Raw genomic sequence first — 17,688 nt, 5'->3', positions numbered from 1 at the left:
TAAGGGTTTATTGAATTAATAAAACTTTGTTCGACCTCCCTCAAGTCAACATTTCTAATTAAGTTAAATAGGCCGTCACTAGAAAATTCAGTATACAGTGTACAATAAGCCCTTTAATGACAGGGTCCAGTTGGCGTTCAATGGGACCAGTGCGGCGCCAGTTGTGTTACGTATGTGGCTTTAAAGATGACATCCCTTTATCAAATGAAAGAGCTATTAATTAGTGATTATCGAGTGATTTGAGCTGTCGTGGTTCGGTGTTGGTTGACCGAGTTAATGTGTTTCTTTCACCACATAGCACCAGCGGTGAGTAGACACAGCGAATACAGACCCCTCAGATAAAGCTGGTGAGGGGTTTTGTCATTCATTGCTCAATAATTGGTGAAGCGCCGGTTGTTACGAGCCTTCTCATGAACGTGTCACATCCTAAAAATGTCACGCGGGAGGGCCCGTATGGATAAGCCGCTTACTGCGACCCTGCTTCTGCTTGTCCAGCCTTCAGTAATTGTTCCTTTTTTTTTTTTCTTTTTTTTTGCAAAGTAAATGAGAGAAAGGGACTCATGTCTGCTGACCGAGAAGCTGTGAACTATTTGGTGTTAAGTAATGGATGTGAGGGTTTGCTGTGATGAGGCGTCCTCCTTTTTGTCGATGACGTAATCCTCCACCATCCGTGCCACATCTTTTGGGTCGCAGTCGGCTCCTCTGCTGCCTGCTGCTTGCCAGTCTGCTGCCGCTGCTGAGATCATATGGACCCTGCTCTGTCCTGTTTGTCTGGCCCCTATCTCTCCCCTCCTGGCTGCCTCTTGTCTTCGCCTCGATCTAAACTGCACGGTGGCTTTGGATGCATGGCTTGGAGACGCAGCTGGTTCTGAATGGGATCTCAGCAGAGGAGGGAATTGTGAATGAAATCCAGGAGCTGGGTTTCAGTTTGCAAAGTGGTCTCTGAATCAGCAACCCCAAAAGTGTGACCAGGATTGGGACCCCCAGGGAACCGTGATGGGGGCGCCCATGCCTCCAAAATGCTGTGTATTTTCTGTGATTTTACTTTTTTCTTTAATGTGTAAGATTGGACATTAGCAACTGTTTTGTCAATAGCATCCAACTAAACAGATGGGGGTCCTGAAAATGGGTGTGTTTGACCTAATGTTTGTGGTTGGTCTTGACCTGAATACTTTTGGGAATCCCTGTCTGAGGCTGATGGTTGCTGAAGCTGAACTACTTATCTTGGGAATTAGGCCTGCCATGTTGCACATTTTTATTTGGGACACCATTCCAGGCTGTTGATTGCCACCATATTATATATTAAAGCTGTGGTAGTAAGGATTATTTTGCAACAGTGGATTTTGAGCTAAGCCAGAGTAAAGATAGGAGAGTCAGACACTCGGTTTCTTTAATGGCACAATCCTGCACATTGCATCTCTGATGGTGCTGTGGTGCTGTTGGCAGATTGTTTGCAGAACACGACTAAATAATGCAGAGCGGAGTTTGTTTTCATGGATTTGTGAGACGCGGTCTGACTGTTTTTATTTCAGTGCACACTCTGAATTCATAGATGGTGAACTGGGGAGAATCCTGGAGTGAACTTTACATTTATTTGCTTCTGCTATGCCCAAATATGAACAAGTCCTGAGTTTTAAGAGTGGATGGACTCAGCTGGTGAAGATTAAATTGCCTATGGCAATGGCCCTGGTTTGCTTGAGCAGCACACCTGAACCTGCCATCCCCATGGTGTACAGCAGAAGAGTGTGAGTGAGTGAGTGAGTGAGTGAGTGAGTGAGTGAGTGAGTGAGTGAGTGAGTGAGTGAGTGTGAGACACACACACACACACACACACACACACACACACACACACACACACACACACACACACACACACACACACACACACACAGAGAGAGAACAGACAGGAAAAAGTGAGGGGAAGAAGTGAGGAGAGGATGGATGCTGGAAGACAGAGGGGGCACAGGTGTGGCAGGGATAATGGGGATAAACTGCACCTGGTAGCAGGGGTCAAGGAGATCCCATGGGAGCAAGTTGGGACTTGGTAGTATCATCAGATCCCAGGACAGCTTGCGCAAATTTAACTGCGGATTTGGTGCGGAGGCAAATTGTAATTTACCCTTTCTTTTTTTTTTCTTGACAGTTCTTAGTCAACCTCAGAATTGTGTTGTTTAGCAGTTGCCAAAAACCGACTGGCTGATCATTTCTGCCAATTGTCCTCGCTTTAGTTGAAATTATTCTCAGTCTTGGAGCGTAGCCCGAAGGCCCGTAATACTTTATGTGCACAACTGTTTGAGAAACTGTTGGTCAACATTGCCTTAAGCTTGACACCAAAGGCAAAAATAAGGTTACCTTTAGAGTTTCTGTGAGAACTTTCTCCCTGATCCATCACTCGATGATATTCTGTTGTTTCAGTTGGAGCTGAAAAAGCTGTTAAGTGAGGAACAGTGTTGAATAATTCTGTTTTTCTGCTAGCACTACATCTGTAATGCTTTGGTTGAAGGGTGCAAGCTTTAGGCTGTTTTTATTAGTATTAATGTGGTCAGGAAGGAGGTCCAGCAAATTCATGTCCACTTTGATGTCCTTAGACCTTTCACCATCAATTTACCCTCATGCAGATGTGTCTCCACAAGTTTGGCCGGTGGCTGTAGTGAAGATGCATAAAGATGACAGCTTCCTGCTTAAACATCATAAACCAGCCCACATAGCAAAGAAGTCAAAGGTCAGCCATTGTTCTTGCCGGTTTGAAAGGCAGAGATGTGTGTACACTGTGGGAGCACAGAACGGTAGAGAATGTGTGGAACATTACTGGCTTATATTCTGCCTCTCTGTTTCAAACAAGAAGCCAGTGTTTAGTTGAGCTTGTGCAAAATGAATGGACAAAGCCATGAGACAAAATACCATTTCCTGACGTATATAAGATGTTTTGGAATTGTCTTTAGTCTCATAATTGTGTCAGTCCAGCGGGATGTCATCTTTATGCACCCTGAGCTTCAGCGTCTTCCTTTCTCGCTTTCTTCTCACCTCTTTGCTTTGACTCGTCTACTCTTCCTCTTTTCTCTCTATCTTTGCCTGACACCTTATGTCTGGTTTGTCTCGACGTTGAAAAGGCACACCCTCAGCATGGTGCTCAGTAGTGCTGACAGCTTAGTATTGGTGTTAACTGACAGTGTTGGTGAGAAGTCTGCTGGCTGGGTGCTGCAGGCAAGATATATTATCAGGCTTCAAAGATGCTTGAATTCGCGTATCTCGCTTTAGTAGGCTCGATTGCCAGAAGAGCTATGAAAAGGAAACCTGTTGGTATTAATTAACTTTCACTTCTGTCACCATAGCACAGTTTTTTTATTCTCTCTAAATGTAGTGTACCCTAACCCTAACCCCCCATATGCAAATGAATGGCTTAATTATTAAGAATCACACTTTTGCATGTTTCACTTTGAGTTTTTATTCGAGTGAGACCAGGCTGACTGTAGGTGACAGCCCTGTCAAAGAGCAGCCTGTTCATGTTTAACCAAGAGGACCAGCTGCCTGCCCGTAACCCTTTGGAAAGCTCACAGTCCTGTTTGCGCAGTATGCAGATCGCTTGATAGACAGACTTCAGCCATTTCAGTTAACTGTGGTTCTACACCAACTCTGCTGTTACTCCTCAAATGTCGTGCATCTTGCATCAGTAATTACATGACGGGAAATTACTCATTATTCTGAAATATGAGGCAAAATAGTCACCATATATTTGCAAATATAATTAATTTGGCACAGTACAATTGTGCCTTACGTGGCACAGGCTGGTAGGACTCTTAGATCACCACCATTGTCCTGAACTCCAGCACTTTCTGTCTGACTGACTGGCAGTCTACAAGTGAATAGCCCTCCATTCAGATAAATATCCAGCCAGATAGCTCTCAGAAAGGCAGCTAGTTAGTGGTCTGTTGCTGGGGCGGATATGGCACAACTCTTTAGCGAAAATCATCTCCCAAGCCCCAAACACAGCTGTGTTTATTCTGTGCAAGATACCACAGCTACAGAATGCCAGGATGAAGGTGCCTTGACAGATCTAGACTTCCAAAATTGAAAGCAAGTCCTGCCATATTAATACTGACACTTGGGTTTTGACTGGTAGCAAAGAACAACAGCTTCACGTGGATGCATCTGTCAGGCTTTTAGAATTGTAGCCAGTGGTCACAATATTGTTCAGGAAATGGAGGAGAAGATTCACATGTTTACATATTGAGGCAGTGATTCTTCATGCCTGTATAAGAATGTTCTGAGGCTTGTGACTGAGGGCCATTTCTATGAAAACCATTAAATGACTCAGGAACACCGTTTCATGGAACCCGAGCTTGTAGCGGTTTTAGTTCTCCTTTCTCTGTTCCTTTTTAAGATTTTATTTTAGATGTGTTATTGTCAGATCAGGGTCACCTCTTCTATTCCTTCCCCTTCTCTCTCTCTCTCTCTCTCTCTCTCTCTCTCTCTCTCTCTCTCTCTCTCTCTCTCTCTCTCTCTCTCTCTCTCTCTCTCTCTGGCATATCTGGATCATGCTGAACTAATCAGATGAAGCTGCACATTATGGTAATGGTGTTCTCAGTTAGTTGGCAGTCATAATGGTTTGATTAGCTGAAACAGCACGTTATCCAGCCAGAAAGAGGAGCTAGAGACAGACCTCCTATTTCTTACTCAGGTGTGCTAAAAGTTGCAGAGCATATCGCATTCACATCTCTTCCGTGGGCTCTTTCCATCTCTGTGTTTGGTTTTCCTGGACCTACATCTACAAAATGACTCAAAAATGCTCTGATTTATTCAGTGAAATTTACTTTTTACTCCACTAGCACACAAGCCTGTAGGCCTTGGCGACATAAATAGAGGCTCTAGATATCTGTTGTAATTCATCATCTGTATCAGCCCTATTATGAGTCACTTGTGTGTTCTAACCCAGTTTCTGAAAAATGCAGGGCTAGATTATGCCAACGGAGCCAGGAGATAAAGATAGCTGGATTATAATTTAGAGGCTGTGAGATAGATTTAGCTAGCCTTGCAGAGGTTGGATTAAGACAGTGCAACATAAAGTCATTAAAGGATTAACATGATCGTTGATGATCACCGGGTATGAGATGGATGGAAACAGAGATGACCTTCATGTAAATGGAGGAATGGGCGAAAAGGGGGGCCGGACAGGCATATAAAGAGAAGGGGACAGGGGTAAGTGGTTGGCACCAATGGGGGGGTGGAATAGGTGAAACAGTAGTAGATTTTTGATGCTTGTTGACGTGTTTGTGAGCAACACACTGATACGATGGAGTTTAGTTTAAAAGTGTGCGCAAACGTTAGCAAAGCAAATGAAAGAGATGTTAAGTGTGTTCGTCTTGCGTAGTAGAGATAACGCTTGCACGCAGCGGGACACTGCGCCGTCAGTTTGTGGTGTTGTGGATTTTCTTAGCAAAATGGTGACTGTGCTGCCGTCAGTGCTGCGCGACCACTCCCCCTCGCTTAAGTGTGTTGGCAAGCTGCTCGGAGAGTGATATGATCATGTTTGACTTTTCAGGGAAGCCGTCCGTTGAATTTGGGCACAGGGTTTGGTTTATTTGAATCTAAACACACACTAGAAATGCAGTTAGATAAAAGTAATGCGCAAATGTCGGGAATTAGTGAATCAATCTTGGTCAAGCGTCTTAAACAAGAGCGAGTCTTTCAGATGCAAACTGCCCTCAGACTGTCATTTGGGGTAAGATGATGAGATCAGTCCTCCCTGGCCACCACTGCTCCATGTCATTATATTATTATAGAATAAGCACTGGATGATATGATCATGCCTAAACATTTTTCTTCTGAATGCGAGGACTCTTCTCCAGTGCAGCCCCACCTCCACCTTTACATTCCTCAGGTATGTGAGTACAGCTGGCTCCTAACTCTTCACTCAAGAGTTATGCTCCACTGCGTGTTTTGGCCTGTCCTTTCCTTCACTATCCTCCTCCCCACATACCCCAAAACGCATATACTGTACACAGAAACGCAGCAATCCATGCTCTTCTATGCACATTTACACATCCACTGACACACCATTTCCTTATGGTGTATTGTGATACGCTCAGCAAAGAGTTGTAGATCTATTGCCATGTGCCTATTATAATCTGCTGCTTGTGCAACCTGAGCTTAGTGCGTGTGTGCGTGCGTGTGTGTGTGTGTGTGTGTGTGTGTGTGTGTGTGTGTGTGTGTGTGTGTGTGTGTGTGTGTGTGTGTGTGTGTGTGTGTGTGTGTGTGTGTGTGTCAGCTTCAGAGCCTCAGGTCTGCCTTTGAAACAGCTGCTTAAAGAGCCTTGAATACCTCAGGAGGTCAAAGGACACAGTTGCTTAAGAACAGGGGGTCAGAGCCAAAAATGGATTGCTTGCCTTATTCTGCTGTGCCCCCCTCTTGAAAAAATTACCAAGGTTTCATCATTTCTGATCTAAGATCGAGACGAAATGTGGCCAGTTGGGGTTACAGAGAAGTGCTAGTTTACAAAGGTTTTTTTCCTGAGTTTAACTAGATTAAATTACTGCAATTGTGGAGCTAAAAAGTGGTGACATCAGTGGTTATAGAACTATTTCCAACATGAAATAATCCTTTTGTCCCAGTCAGAACAAGGCCTGCTTTTACCAATGAGCAGCGTGAGTGACAGTAAATGATTCACATTTTGGTTCTGTTGTTTATTAAAAAAACAGAAGCAGGGGCTCTTATATTGTTTCTAAACATCCAGTTTCCTGCCTTCTTTTTCAGACATGCGGCATGTTTTTGTGTGACACTTGACAAGGTTATTTCTGGAACGTCAACAGTTTACATGGTAAAACCTTGTTTTATCCGCCACTTGTTTTGCTTGGAGATAAGTGGAGGAAGCGCAATACGTTTCCACGTCCAACTCAAACAAGACCATAAAGAGCAGTCTGCAAACGCTGGACATTAGTGCTGCTGATTCAATTTCATACTGCTTCCAGTTTCTCCTCTCTCTGTTGGCCTTGTTTTCTATCCATCCATTTCTTTTTATCCTCACTGGTCTTTCACCCTACACTCTCCATGAACACCTTTTTCAAAACAAAGCAGTTTGCAATTAATGTCTCTCAATAATTTCTCCTGTGTGGTCAACATACATGTGCTGAATGTGGGTGGGGACTGCGAAAATGTCCATCATCTCACAGTGAGGGAAGGGACAGGCAGCATGTGCAGGGAGATCTGGTTTCAAAGGCTGATGGGCATGCTTTTTAGGAGGGTGTGTCCACCCACGTGAACTTGGATCACCTCCCTGTGCTCTTTTGTTGACACCTGGGCCCAACCTTCCTCAGCTTTTATTCAGCCTGAGGATAGGACTAATCCTTTCCTCTAGCTGACTTTTTCACAGTAAATCACGCCTCCATCGACCCTTAAATTTCATTTTGCAAACATGCTTCAAGACAGCACAAGTAGAATTTATAACATCCCGCAGAAGTGTCCTTTGCTTTTTTATTTTTCCCCCCAATTCGATAGTTGATGCCAGGAGGAGAGAGGGATCTGGAGTGTGTCTGTTTGCGGGCTGGGCCATCGGTTGAAATTAATATCACAATATTAGTAAAGATAATTTACCCCAAATGGATTTATATCACAAAATGGCAAATATATGTTTGAATAGAACCCTGACAGAACATTTCTGTGATGAGGCCTGTCTTTAAATGCCAAAATGCCATCACTTTAAGCCAGAAATGTCTGGAAAGGGTTTATCTCAAACATGTTTGTCTTACAGGGAAAACAGGGATTCAGTGGAGGTTCAAGATTTGAGAGAGCAGTGACTCAATGTATGATCTGCATAATGTAAAATTTAATGAAGCATTTGAATAAGCACGCTTTAAAATTAGTAACGATAGGCTTCATTTTGCCTGCAAGAAGGAAATCAGACCACCACAGTAAGACTGTGTTGCAGCTGGCACAGCTGCAGTAACCTTAGCATAAAAAGTTAGCTAACCATAGCAAGCTAATGTTAGTTGTCTTATATTGCTCTATGACTGGCTAACACAAATGTAGCTGTTTGGTGGGGTGACTTAAATAAGGACTCGTAATCTCACTGAATGTTAGCTTGGTATTGATAGCATAAACTAGACTGAGTTTGTAGCTATTGAGGGATGAATTTACAGCTGAAATGTGACATGATGTAGATTAAAAAGTGGTTGGCATGCTAGCTAACACACTGGATTGTTAAAATGTGCTTATCCATTGTGTTATAAAAATAGTAACACTGATAAAAGTTTATGAAGGTGCTGTGAGCCCTGAGTCGCTGAATCTCAGAGCAACACATTGGACGGTCTGTCAAAATGTCAGTCTCTTTTATTGTGTGTCTGCTGGCTTGTTCTGCACTGCAGCAGCTCGGTTTTTCTGTGGGCATTTGTCTAGATGTTTCTACATGTCTGACTGCCCTGGGTTTGCACCAATTCTCAGTAGGAAAAACAAATTGCAGTTTATGTGATTTTGCACTGTCAGATCCTGTGTGTGTGAGCGTGTGTGCGCACGCTCGTGTGTGTTTGTGTGTATGAGCTTATGTACAGTATCTGTGCGTGCAGAAAGAACATAAGCAAAATGGACAGCCATACCCTGAGAGAATCTGTGTGTGTGTGCGCGCATGTGTGTATGTGTGCGTGTGTGTCAGAGATGAGAACTAGAGGACAGAGAGAACATGAGAACAAGATTTTGTGTGTGTGTGTGTGTGTGTGTGTGTGTGTGTGTGTGTGTGTGTGTGTGTGTGTGTGTGTGTGTGTGTGTGTGTGTGTGTGTGTGTGTGTGTGTGTGTGTGTGTGTGTGTGTGTGTGTGTGTGTCAGAGAAAGAGAGGGAGAAACAGGCAGCTTCGCCACTATTTTCTAGGGCAGGCTATCAGGCAGCGAGGCAGCAGGGAGGGATAATAACAGAAGCTGTTACATTCTTGTGGTTTCTCTGATTTCAGCATGAGGCAGGGGGCCGGCTCTGGCTGACTCACGGCTGCGCTATCCCAGCATGGAAGCTACTAGCAAGAGGACACAATACATGACATTTGTTGGGCACTTTAATCTAAGACGCATTAATTACAGGACGAGGAGTCTGTGCATATTTCAACACCTCTTGCTCAAGCATTAACCTAGCAACTGATTAACACTGAGCTAAGCCATCACTATGAGCAGTGGCAGTAATTTTACTTAACAGTTTGTTCCTCAGGCCAAATGAGGCCCAATCTCAGATGCTACAGTTGAGGACTGGCCCTTATTTAGATACTAAATATCTTGCAATATGACCAGCTGTGTTTCAGTGTAATTACAGTATATAGATTTTTAGAGGAGTTGATAAATTGTCTGCGGGAATGTAACAAATACACTCTTTCATTGATCAACTCATTAATCAACTGTTGTGCTTACGTACAATTGGACCAAAACAAAAGCATTTAGAGGGATTTCACAGAAAGAGTTTAGATTATAACAAGAGCAGGTGCTCACCTGGATTAAGTACGTAATGTGGTCAGATGATAAATGTTGCCCTACAGCCAAACATTACAACAACAAAATGTCAGCGTGTGGTTGCTTCTTCTCCATTTTCTCAACATTTCTAGTCTATATGCATTGCTTTATACTGCATACTGCTATATAACAGCATTACTCTGAAGTTGAATCTGTTTCATTGGTTCATTTAAGCCCTCACTTAGGTCTGGGGTTGCACTAATCTTCTTTTGTAAAATCAGATTAATGCAGAACAGGCTAAATCAAGCACTGTTTAACCCATGTTTGTGAAACCCGGTTTGAGGTTGTATATCAGGTCAAGGCTGCAGAGCAAATGCCATCTGCTTAGTAACACTATCACAAATACACAACCTGTGATGGCCTATATATATAACATTTCTAAAGCTACAAAGAACATGTGGTATATGTACATTACCAGTGTTATTTCACAGTAAACATGCAAAATTCTGCAAAAGCACAGAATCAACCATGTAGCAATGGCTTATGTTTGATATATTTGTACATACTCGTGTGGCTCACCTCAACTGATTTTATGTCAGCGCAAGAGGCTGGGTGTTCTGTTATGTGGTAGACAACAAAGACATTATTAATATTTAAACCACGACATTATGCACAACTTCTGCACAAACAGCAATATTTGACCTGATTCTCATTAACACTCAAGCTGTGCAGCACAGCGTTCTGGCCACATTCAGGCAGACCAGTTACAGTTTGGTAAACCATGGCACGTTATTGGGGCTCGGTACTTTTTATCAAAGCAGCACAGGTTGTGTGAGGAAAAGGCCGTCATTACTGTGTCAGGGCTTCGACGGTGCGCTGTGTTGAGTGATGTTAGCAGAAAAAAAACGTCACTTAAAAAAGCCTGATGATGGGGGATTTGTATCAGCTGCTTGAGCATGCACCTTGGTGTTTTGTATGAAGCAAACTGTGGCCTTGAAAGGGATTAATCCAGGCACACATTTCTGCCTCTAACCTTGGGACCTGCAAAAAAGCAACTAATCGCTGTCTCAGTTTTTTTCCGCAGCAGCAAACCTTATTTTCTACAGCGTGGAAACATTTTACAGGCTGTGAGGTGATTGTCAGGTGGGCCCACGCTTTCCTGTTTTGGCCCTGTTTACCAACCACAATGTGTTCCACCTACCTCCATCTCTTCATCTTCACCTCTTCATACAGCCAGTGGTATAGAGACATCCCCTGACACCTCTCCCACTCACATGCTTCTTGTTATATGAGCTATATGAGACATTCAAACAAGCTGATTAATCATCAATTGCCTGTGTTGCAGCAGGGCTTCTGGCTCTTTAGCTCTGTGGGTATATGGTTTGCAGTTAATCCACTTTAAGGATGTTAAGTTTATTGATTTTGTATTTGGATGTTTTCAAGGTCTTGTATCTTGAGCGTTCATAGCACTACCAGCCATGTCCCCTGTGTGTTGGCAAAGTTATATCCGTTTTTCCCCCCACCTACAGAAATTCTAGGGTTGAATCACAGCACTGGAGGGTCAGAACCGTTCTCCTGTCTCACTAGTAAATGTGCCATAAAAAGCAACATGGTGGATCATGGGGCTTGGCCATTAGTCAAATTTTATTTTAGCTTCCAACAGTTATCATGCTCTTTTCACCCCTCCCTGAAAGCCCAAACTCCCCCTCAGCCAGGCAGTGAAATCTTTGGGGCAGCTAACGGCGGTCAAGTGAGCTGCTGCTTGGATTTGGATGCATGTCCATTCATGCTATTATGTTACGGGTGCTTGGTGTGACCAAAAAGGATTTCAGCAATCCTTTCTCTCATTCTATATTACAAATAAAAACATCATATATAAAATATGTATTTATTTTTATTGCACACGTTAAAATATCTCTATTATGTAATTGTTATAAGACCATACTTTGTTTTTCAGTTGAATTCTATTTAAAATTCAAGGAAATCCACAGTTTTGTTTTTTTTTAAGAAATCCAATAATTGCATGAAGTTTCAGTGAATAGGATTTTTTGCCATAATCTAGCAGCTCTTAAGGATGAAACACATGTTGAATGTGTGTGTGTGTGTGTGTGTGTGTGTGTAAGAGAGTGCACAGACAGAGCAGCAGCAATCGAACATCCAACCACACCCAACATAAACGGTGGGTTTTCTGAAGCCGCAAGCAGACCATCGTTTCTGTCTGAGATATTACTGTTGAAGCAGTTTTGACTTAAAAAGATGGCTATCCTCACAAAATAATGTAGAGGGAGGGAGAGAGGCGTGGCACAGTGTAAAACTTACACAGAGCTTCAGGTTTCCTAAATTATGTAGCGAGCAGAATCCCTTTCATCAGCAGAGTAGAGTAGACTGTGAGCCCACAGTATGTGCAGTCCGTGGGCACACCGGCACAGACCGGCCACGCCAGGTACAAAACAAAAAAAAACAAAAACATTGAAGGCAAGAAGTGCTTCTCTGAGAATGAACTTTGCTGCTGAAGGCACATATACAATTTATGGCTTGTGGGTGTTACTGTGTGTATACTTACGTATATATGTGTGAGGTTTTGGTCATGTACCACGAAAGGCAGAAGCGATTTTCCTGTCCCCACATGGTTGTGAGGTGTTGTGGGTTTAACAATGGGCATTTTTGCAAACTTGTGTGTGCACATATTACAGTCGCATAGGTCACTGTGCATTTGTAGGCCAAGGTAGGAACCATTTGCATGCATCCAGGTGGGAAATTAAAGTTTCCTTTCCTGTTGCAGTGTCTGTATATATTTTCATTTTCTTTTCTGTATCATATAACGGCATTTTATCTATTCTTAATTTCAAGTTTGCTAAGTGTCTCTAATGTACATAAACCTAGAAATTAGGCTGCATTGTAATTTTTCTGAGAGAAAGTGAGTAAAAAAAAAATAAATCAGGCAATCTCTTTCCAGTCCCTGAGCAATTGACCTTTTGGAGGCATTGATAATATAGACACATTTTAGTAAAACCTCTATCAGCAGCAGGATGTGCAGAGCTTCCAGGAAAATGACTGTTGTATTGCCTCTAAGGGATTAGGCTGATGACAAAAGCCTTTTCCGAGTACTCTTTCCTCAACTACCTGCTGCCTATCTCTCATTTTAAATGTCAACCCCACTTTAATTCTATTTCTCAGCAATAAGCAAGAATAGAAGATCTAAGACTACTTAGAAATAAAGCTCGAGTAGCGCGAGGGGAGACAGGGAATGACCGAGATGGGTTGAAATTTGATGAGATGAGTTCTGATTGGTTTAGTGTTTGAGTGTCATGGCCCGGACAGCTATAGCTTCTAAGAATAGGGAAACGGGATCATCCGGAGGGTGCAGTGGATTAAATAAATTTTGTAGTCATCACGACATTATCACATACTATCCTCTCTGTCCTTTTCTAAGGGGCTCGCTGATTTTATGACCATAAATCACGCTTTAATGTGAGGTTATTTACATTAAGCTCGGCCCGGTCTGTTGTTTCACCAGTGCTGTTTAAAAGCTATTTGCCTTCGTTTTGTCTTGATGACCTTGTGCTCTCAACGCCACTGAACATCGGGCAGAGTAGCGTGTTGGAATAGTTTCACAGCTCATGGCAGTTGGGTTCTTTCACTGTAAGACCTGTGTGAGCGCCGTGGTGCATTCAGGCGAAGAGCTAGAGCTTCTTTCACATGATCCGCATCAAAGTGCTTAACGCTGTGTAATTCCGTTCTTATTTCTAATGTCGGGAGTGTTGACGCCCCGACTCAGCAACTGCTCAACAAAATCACTGCACCCTGATGCTCAGACTTTAAACTTTGACCTAGTTTGACAAAGAGTAAGTGCCTGAAGGCAGCAAGTCTCGTCATGTGAAAATCCTTAAGTTAAAGTACACAACACAGCTGGACGCATGTGCATGTGTTCTGGTGCGGAGTTTAATTCTTATCCTGCGAAAATGTATTGCAGGAAATATAATTTCACACCAAGAAATATCATTTCAGAGCTTATATAATGTTGAGGTTTTTGGAGCTTTCAGTAGAGTTTGGTTTATATGTGTATGTGTGAAAGTCACCTGGTTTATTGTAGATATTCACACAGGAACACACAGTTCGTAAAAGCTTTAACTGAAATGCAAAAGAGCCAAAATCAGCTCTCTCACACGTGAATGTGTGTGTATTAACTTGCACGTAGGTGCGTGTTGTTTTTTCTTTACAGTGTGTGGTGTCAAGGCAGCTTTCACACTCCAGTGAAGAGGCTCATTAACTTAGTGCTCATTGATCTACACACCTACACACTCACACACTTGCAGAGAGTCTTAGAGGTCTTTTATCAAAATTACAAGAAGGTAATTTTCAATTTTGGCTTCCAACAGTTATGAAAACGAGATAATCGAGATGAAACGATAATTGCGAGGCGTTCCTTTTGCAATGATGCTTTTGTTTTGTCTTGTGTTCTAAATCCAGCCCACCTATTTCCTTTAGGGGTGCTTTCGCCCCTCCCTAAAAGCCCAATTTCTCTCTCAGCCAGGCTGTGGCATGTTTAGCTCAGCTCACTGCGGTCAGCTGAGCCGCCGTCTGCGAAAACCCGGTCAAGACAGCTCGTCGCTTGGATTTTTGAAAAGGATGAGAGAGTCTCACTTCAGCAATCCTTTGTCGCACTTCATGCATCAAATACAAATGACATTAAGATACACCAGGTCAAATGTGTAGTTACATGTACGCACATTACTGTTTCTGTCAGGTGTAGTGACGTGGCTGCAGTCCATGTATCTGAATAACCTGGCCTGGCAGCGTGACCGTCGAGCGGCGAGGGTGGGGGTGGTGGCGCGCTGGGTGCAGAACACCTGGCCTCCCTGCTGGTGGGGCAGGAATGTGCGGGGTTGAGGTGGATGCGGGTGGAAATTTGCAGCGTGCTCAGAACACGACCCCTGGTAACATTTAAAGGTGCCAGCGTCAGCAGGAAAAGCAAAAATCAGGGGAATGTGCTGCTTTAATCAATCCTGCATCTCTGTTTCTCTGCTCTGTTTTCCTGTGTGTGCATCGGCGTGTGTGCCCACATTACTGTCGAGTCGAGGGCCTCTTGTTATATAAATGAGGCAGCACTGTCCCGGCCCTCGTATGTTTCCAATCCTTGTGTGCAGTTTAGCTTTTCATTTGAATTTCCTTCAGTTTTTCCCCACTACATTGCAGTGGTGTTAGATAATAGTCCGTATGTTTAAAAACTGACTCTCCACTCTGACAAGCGATGATATTATTTTATTCTTCTCCAACTAACCCACTACACTGCTCTTTGTGGGAGGTGTGTGCAGGTTTGGAGGAATAAAGCTTTGGGAGATGATTCAGAGAAATGCAAAAGCAGCAGTGTGTGTGCTGTGAATTCAATCGATTGTTGAGCCAGCTGTGTGCTCTTGTGTCATGTTTGTTTCAATAGTTGGTTGATTTTTATTTTCACTGTGAATGAGTAATTTTGAATGTAATAGTTGGGTGTTACATGATGATGCCGGACACCGTGACAAACAAACTCTGGTGGTTTATGTTCAGACAGCTCTGTGGCAGCGCCTTTAAAGACCTCCACAAAAATACACCTCAATTGGGTTTTTATTTTTGTGTTTGTTGTGTTTTGTGTTGACACGTTTACGCTGGATGAGCAATTTGTTATTTGCAACGTTAGCTGAAGGCAAAACTGAAACCTAAAAATGTGCCGTTTCTGTGCCAGTGCTCAGCAGCCACCACGGTGACATTTGCTCCATATGTACATTGAAAATATCAAGTGAAGTCAACCTGTGTTTACATGCCCCGAGGACACACCGAGCCGTGTGTTAACTGTGGGTTTCTTGCAGTGGTTGACACTGTTGACGCAATCAGACAGAGCTGTTTACGTGAAAGTCGACGGATTTCTTGCTCAGATTATTGCTGACACGAGGGGCACATGAGTGGAAATACCACGCTTCTATAAGCACATGACAGGTTTATAACATTATTATTGTTTCATGTTTTTTTCTGTCAAAAGTCTCGTTTAAAATGAAAAGAAAAAAGTGGCTAACCGGCAGGAGCTCAGGTCGGATTGAAGAATAGAACATAAAGGGCAAGGTGAGAGAGGTGGATGTGGATTGGCTGATATTATCAGGATATGATGCTGGTCAGGTTGGAGTACATGTGAGATGCCTCCACCGCAGCGACTTTGTCCAGGAGGAGCTGAAAAGAGCGACTGCTGAAAATGCCTGACAGTCTCCATTATCTGCATCTTTGATTCAGTGGGAATCTCTGTGACAGGTGTGGGGTTTTATGAATGGCTCTGTGTGTGTGTGAGTGTGGAAGTAAATGGCTGCTGCCTGGCACTGATGACTGTAATTTGCATAATGGACTCGCAGGCCATACTGACAGTTAAAGACAGGGACGAGAGGAGAGGGAAAAACAAAGGGAGAGGGGGAAAAAACGCGAGTTTCAAGGAAAGTCGCGATCAAGGAAAGTTTAGAAGGGCTGCGGTCCAGTCAAAGTCAGATCTGATAGCGCTTTTTAAATCCTCGAATTTCACAAAATTAGGATGCGCTGGTGGGGTTGAGAGATTATTCCGTTCTCTTTCTACTAAGCCAGCTATCCTTTTCCATGCCTGCTTGCCTCGACCTTTTTCACAACAGACATTTATCCTCGTCAAACACGGGTGTAACTAATAACATAATTAATCGCTGCATTGCACTGCAATAACTGCTGGGCCAGAGCTTTTGTTAATGTTATTAGTTCCACATGTGCTTTTTCTGCTACGACAAGTTAAAACGTCTGGTAGAAAGAAACAAACAGTGCTCTGGTGATAAGAGTGTTTAACAGCGGTGAAAAGAAACACGCCGTTCATTTTACAGCGATACAATCCTCCTTTTGTTTCCACTATGTTTCTCCTGATGTGGTGGGGAAATACCCTGAAGTTCATGTTTTCATGTGTGAGTGTTTCTTTGAACGCGACAGAAAGAGTGTGTGAACCGCTTGAATGACACGCTGGAATACATTTGATCCATGTTGCGCACACGTAAATCCTTCACCTTTTCAGCTGGCTGAGTGACTCACCTAGTTTGACCCTTGCGGCCTTCAGTTGAATAATGTTTACTGTGAGTGTGTTTTACTTGCAGTGGTGTTGGACCTCTGTGAAAACCACAGGAAACGAAGCAAAATAAGCGAAGGCAAAATAAGTTTTTCAAACTGCAGCTCTTAAGATCGAATGAAAATGATGGGCTGGAGGTTTTAGTTATTAACCCCCTCAGCAGCAAAGAAACGGTGGCAGAAATTAATGTAATTTTGATGTAATTTCAGTTTAGTGAATGTCTAAAATCTTTGTTAAATAAGGTCGTTTTCACACCTGACCAAGCGGACTGGGTTCGATTGGGGAGCTGAAACATTGTTGCATTTATCACTTGTTTCGGTTCTGCTTTCACGCTGTGATTTCTAAAGCACACCGAACTTTCTGAGCAGCATCACATGGTTAAAAGGGGCGCTCGTCGATTGGACAAAGTAGGAGGGGAAATTCCTCCCTCCCAGCCTGGAAAAACAACAGTGAACGCAACTGTTCCTGTAATGCTCTCGTAGCTTGTCAGGGATTGATTCTGTTATTTTTCTAACTTTGACAATCTAACATGTGACAACATATGAGCTCAGAGTTTAAGGACTGTGACTGTTGGTAGTGGTGATTTGATTTTGTTTAAATATGCCAAATTGTGAATTTATGGGTTATTGTTGTTCAGACAATTGAGCTAAGCTAGCTAGCAGCTGCTAATGTCAGCAGTCACTTGATGCAGAATCAAGCTATATTATAAATACAGATGAGATATGTTGTATTTTAGCATGCATATTCACTGCGTATAGCGTCACTACGTACATTTGGTCCTGTTTTTGGTCCTGTGAGCTTTCACACTGCATACGAACCGAACCAGGGTTCACTTGCAAGCGAACCAAGACCCACGTTTTCAGGCAGACAAGAGTTCGCTTGTTTGGTCCGCACCAGAGTTCGGATGAGCTTTCACACCTGCCCAAACGAAGCGGACTATCCGAGGAAACGAACTCTGGTCCGTTTAAAGCGGACCAAACAGCTCTGGTCTGAAAGCGACCTAAGGATTTAATAGTGTCAGCACAATACATTAAGACCTTCTACAAACCTTAATTTTTATGCTTTTTTGTAAAAAAAACATTATGTTGACATTGATTGTGAAATAATCTCAGGACTGGATGAGAACAATATCTAACAGCAGTTGAAGTTGAAAGTCACATTATTCATAGTTG

The 17,688-nt window shown here is 43.0% G+C and overlaps 1 protein-coding gene across 1 annotated transcript in view; it reads left to right on the top strand.

Annotated features, from left to right (window-relative positions):
* ptpn4a (protein tyrosine phosphatase non-receptor type 4a) overlaps nucleotides 1-17,688 on the top strand; it is a 62,162-nt gene that overhangs the window by 877 nt on the left and 43,597 nt on the right. The window lies entirely within an intron of this gene.

Source organism: Chaetodon trifascialis, chromosome 12 (genome assembly GCF_039877785.1).
Source record: "Chaetodon trifascialis isolate fChaTrf1 chromosome 12, fChaTrf1.hap1, whole genome shotgun sequence".
Classification (NCBI taxonomy): Eukaryota; Metazoa; Chordata; class Actinopteri; order Chaetodontiformes; family Chaetodontidae; genus Chaetodon; species Chaetodon trifascialis.
This window is presented reverse-complemented; position numbering and strand designations above follow the sequence as displayed.